Below are 5,486 nucleotides of genomic sequence, written 5' to 3'. Positions count from 1 at the left end.
TAAAAATATTAAGCAGAAAGATTCCATTTTGAGTCATAGGAGCTGGCAATTAATCTAGTTAACTGTTATCTGTTAGCTTTACAAATGTTGTTGTGGCAAAAAGAGGGAAAAAAAAGACGACGACGACGACGACTTTTCCTAATGAGGTTGGAGAAAACTTAGCTATTGATCTGATTTTGTCCAAGTAAAACTTAGATTCCATTTCTTCTTCTTATTAACTAACCCAATCCCTTTAATGATGAGACTTTTTGTATTGATTAATTTTATAGTAAATTTTATAAAAATAAAACATATTAAAAGTATTTCAGAAATAAAGAGCCGCTGTTGATGAAGCCCACTGCTCACTCAATATTTTAGGTAAACGGCTCTGCTCAGAGACAAATAGCGCCAAAAGCAGGGCAATATGGTACAGTTGAACAACCTAATAAGCCAAACCGGGTCTTGTCCCGGCCAATTTTTATAAAAATAAAACATATTAAAAGTATTTCAGAAATAAAGAGCCGCTGTTGATGAAGCCCACTGATCACTCAATATTTTATGTAAACGGCTCTGCTCAGAGACAAATAGCGCCAAAAGCAGGGCAATATGGTACATTGAACAACCTAAGAAGCCAAACCAACAAATAAAAAACTAGGCATGGTATTTAAATGCAACATATATCTGGGAGTGGAGGTTCTCCAGGTGCTTTGAACTCAAAAAAAGCTCACCCTCTTCTCTACCATCGCCGAGCTAAACCTCAATACCTGTAAGCATTCATGCCAATCATGGAACCCAGTAATGGTTATCTATGGCTCTCGAAAAGCCAGAACTTGGAATAGCTATCATACGGTCCTTTCCACCACCATTAGCACTAAAAAAGAACAGTTATGCAAGAGTAAGTGGAGGCAAATGCATTTTCTGGCAACGCAGAGGAAGAGGTATACTCTTCTTTTTTTACCAGTTTTTTTCACTTCCTTCATAAAGATAGATTCCAATAGCTCTTTTGTTTCCCACGCAAGTATTGAAAACGATAGTGTGAAATTTAAGCATCATTCCTCAGTAGAAACCTCCTTCACATGCATGTTGTCTCCTAGAGTGGACTTTTATTATCTTCATCACCATCTTCAACAGCAGGACGACTGACTCCACTAGACTTAGACCCAGTTCTTATTAGCCTTCTTCACTTTCACCATTAAGTCATATTCGTTTCCCTAAATGGGAAATATTGTTCCTTCTAGTGTTACCCATCTCTGTTATTTTCTCTGTCTTCTTCTGGTTGATCATGATAAAGATTGAACAAGTCTCCTCTCTCTCTCCTGACGGACAAGCCCTTCTTTCCCTTATATCTTCAGCTGACCCTTCCGCAAAATCCTCCTCTTCTTTCTCTCTTCATGGAACCCATCAAGCCAACCCCCTGTTCATGGCATGGCGTCACTTGCTCCCCTCAAGACAGAGTCATCATTCATTATCTATTCAGACACTTTCCTTAATCTCTCCTCTCTGCCTTCCCAGCTTTCTTCTTTATCATATCTACAACTTCTCAACCTGTCCTCCACTAATACATCTGGCTCCATTCCACCTCTTTTGGCCAACTCTCCCATCTTCGCCTCCTTGACATCTCATCAAATTCTCTCACTGGTTCCATTCCTGAAGAACTCGGCAAACTCTCTTCACTTCAATTCCTTTTCTTGAACTCTAATGGATTGACTGGAGGATTCCTCAGCAACTTGCTAATCTTACTTCACTTCAAGTTTTCTGCCTTCAAGACAATCTCCTTAATGGGTCAATACCACCACAATTAGGCTCTTTGACATCTCTACAAGAGTTTCGAATGGGGGTAATCCGTATCTAAGTGGTGAAATTCCACAACAATTGGGGCTACTCACCAATCTCACTACATTTGGGGCTGCAGCCACTGGACTTTCAGGTGTTATTCCCCTCTACATTCGGGAACTTGATCAATCTCCAAACACTAGCACTTTATGATACAGAAATTTCTGGTTCTGTACCACCAGAGCTTGGCTTGTGTTCTGAGCTAAGGAATCTGTATTTGCACATGAATAAGCTGACAGGTTCCATACCACCTCAACTGGGTAAGTTGCAAAAGCTTACTAGCTTGCTTCTTTGGGGCAATGCCATATCTGGGCCAATTCCTGCTGAGATTTCCAATTGTTCATCACTTGTTGTGTTTGATGCTTCTGCCAATGAACTTTTGGGTGAAATACCTTATGATTTTGGAAAGCTGATGGTTTTAGAACAGCTTCATCTATCAGACAATTCACTCACAGGAAAATTCCATGGCAACTGAGCAACTGCACTAATCTTGCTACTCTTCAGCTTGACAAAAATCAGTTATCCGGTACTATTCCATGGCAGGTTGGCAGGTTGAAGTATTTGCAGAGTTTTTTCTTGTGGGGGAATTCAGTGTCTGGAACCATACCTGCCTCTTTTGGAAACTGTACAGAACTGTATGCACTTGACCTTTCTAGGAACAAGCTAACAGGTTCAATTCCAGATGAAATTTTCAGCTTGAAGAAGCTGAGTAAGCTTTTGCTTCTGGGAAATTCCTTATCTGGAGAATTACCACCAAGTGTTTCAAATTGTGAGTCTCTAGTGAGGTTGAGGCTTGGGGAAAATCAGCTTTCGGACAGATTCCTAAAGAGATTGGCCAACTGCAGAATCTGGTGTTCCTTGACTTGTACATGAACCATTTCTCAGGCAGCTTGCCAGCAGAGATTGGGAACATCACAGTTCTTGAGCTTCTAGATGTTCATAATAATCAGATTACTGGGGACATCCCATCTCAGATTGGGAGCTTGTAAACTGGAGCAGCTAGATCTCAGTAGAAACAGTTTGACAGGTGAAATTCCTTGGAGCTTTGGAAACTTAAGTTATTTGAACAAGCTCATCCTCAATAATAATTTACTCACGGGTCAGTCCCAAATCCATGAAAAAGTTGCAGAAGTTCTCTTTTGGATTTGAGTTACAATAACTTCTGTGGTGACATCCCATCTGAGATAGGTTATGTTACTAGCTTAACCATCAGTTTGGACTTGAGCTCAAATGCATTTACAGGAGAAATCCCTGAGTCAATGAGCCGTTTGACACAGTTACAGTCACTTGATCTTTCTCATAATATGCTTTATGGAGGAATTAAGGTTCTTAGTTCCCTCACCAGTCTTACTTCCCTAAATATCTCCTACAACAACTTCTCAGGTCCAATCCCAGTAACTCCTTTCTTTAGAACCCTATCTTCAAATTCATATTTTGAGAATACCCATCTTTGTGAATCCCTTGATGGGACCACATGTTCTAGTCTGCTTCGAAAAAGTGGTCTAAAATCTGCTAAAACCATAGCTTTGATATTGGTAATTCTTGCCTCAGTTACCATAATTGTCATTGCATCTTGGATTTTGGGTGACACGAAATCACAAGCATGATTGAAAAATCTTTGGGAACGTCAACATCTGCATCAGGAGCTGAGGATTTCTCCTATCCGTGGACTTTCATCCCATTTCAAAAATTAAACTTCACTGTAGATAAATCTTGGATTGCTTGAAGGATGAGAATGTGATGGAAGGGGTGCTCTGGCGTTGTATACAAGGCTGAATGCCCTAATGGGAGTTGATAGCAGTGAAGAAGCTTTGGAAAGCAAACAAAGGAAGAAAACTGTCGATTCTTTGCTGCAGAAATTCAGATTCTTGGGCACATCCGGCATAGGAACATTGTTAAGCTCCTAGGTTATTGTTCTAACAGAAGTGTTAAGCTTCTCCTTATAACTACATCCAAATGGTAACCTAAGACGGCTGTTGCAAGGGAATAGGTACCTAGACTGGGAAACTAGGTACAAGATTGCCATCGGGTCAGCTTATGGTCTAGCATACCTTCATCATGACTGTTGGCCAGCAATTCTTCACAGAGATGTGAAGTGCAATAACATACTTCTAGATCCAAGTTTGAGGCATATTTAGCAGATTTTGGTCTTGCCAAGCTGATGAGTTCACAAAAATTATCACCATGCAATGTCCCGAGTTGCTGGATCCTATGGTTACATTGCCCCAGGCAAGTATCTGATCTACCTTACTTTTTAACCTTACATAATCATGCCCTTAGGTTTGCTTATTTCAGCATAGTTTTATCAGACGAGGAGCTCATGTTCAGTATACCTGTTTAATTGTCCGTTTCTAAATTCGTGGGAGCTTATAAAATATGACCCAAGCTGTGGCATGCTTATTGATCTGTGTTTTGCTATTCAAAGAAGGAAAGTTTATTTTTAACCATTTTAACGTCCATTGCAGAGTATGGCTACACCATGAACATAACAGAGAAGAGTGATGTCTACAGTTATGGAGTGGTCTTGCTGGAGATACTAAGTGGGCGAAGTGCTGTTGAATCCCATGTTGGGGATGGAGTACACATAGTGGAGTGGGTCAAGAGGAAGATGGGAAGCTTGAACCAGCTGTGTCAATTCTAGACACAAAGCGCCAAGGCCTACCAGATCAAATGGTACAAGAGATGCTTCAAACTCTTGGAATTGCCATGTTCTGTGTGAACTCTTCACCGGCCGAGCGACCCACAAGAAGAGGTGGTGGCTCTGCTAACGGAGGTGAAGAGCCCACTGAGGAGGTGGGGAAAGACCTCTCAGCCTCTAATAAAGCAGTCCTCAAATCAAAGTTAAATGTCTTCTCTCTCTCTTTTCCCTTTTTCTTCTATTTTTTCACTTCCATGGGTTAGAGATTCTGTTGTGTGAGAACTGTGAGAGTAGAATGCTAGAGAATTTATGGTAATGGATTCAAACGGCTATCATTGTACATTTTAAGAAATACAAGTATCTGTTATCTGTCTGCATCATGTGATTGTGGCAATCATGTTATTTCATGACATCTCTCTAAGCCTTCCTTTTGGCTTATTTTCATGCCGCACTGATTGCTGGATAGTTGGCTGAGTTTGATGTGAGGTTACACCAAAATTTGCCATTTATGCTACTCCAAATGGGTCCGGTATTTCTGCCTAAATTTTTTGGCAATAATTCTTTCAGTTTATGCACAGGATGTCTGTGCAGAAAATTGAGTAAAATCGCATTTTTATCATTTTACGGCTCAAAAAGCTTCTCCAAAAGAAGTGGGTCAAGAGGAAGATGGGAAGCTTTGAACCAGCTGTGTCAATTCTAGACACAAAGCTCCAAGGCCTACCAGATCAAATGGTACAAGAGATGCTTCAAACTCTTGGAATTGCCATGTTCTGTGTGAACTCTTCACCGGCCGAGCGACCCACGATGAAGGAGGTGGTGGCTCTGCTAACGGAGGTGAAGAGCCCACCTGAGGAGGTGGGAAAGACCTCTCAGCCTCTAATAAAGCAGTCCTCAAATCAAAGTTAAATGTCTTCTCTCTCTCTTTTCCCCTTTTTCTTCTATTTTTCACTTCCAATGGGTTAGAGATTCTGTTGTGTGAGAACTGTGAGAGTAGAATGCTAGAGAAATTTATGGTGATGGATTCAAACGGCTATCA

At 40.8% G+C, this 5,486-nt stretch overlaps 1 pseudogene; it reads left to right on the top strand.

The window, feature by feature from the left end:
• Positions 1-678: 678 nt before the first annotated feature.
• On the top strand, positions 679-5,486 carry LOC129309425 (LRR receptor-like serine/threonine-protein kinase RGI5; annotated as a pseudogene).

Source organism: Prosopis cineraria, unplaced genomic scaffold (genome assembly GCF_029017545.1).
Source record: "Prosopis cineraria cultivar Desert tree isolate PC_DT_omini unplaced genomic scaffold, ASM2901754v1 PC1, whole genome shotgun sequence".
Classification (NCBI taxonomy): domain Eukaryota; kingdom Viridiplantae; phylum Streptophyta; class Magnoliopsida; order Fabales; family Fabaceae; genus Prosopis; species Prosopis cineraria.
Note: the sequence above shows the minus strand (reverse complement) of the source record. Positions and strands in the feature narration are given on the sequence as shown.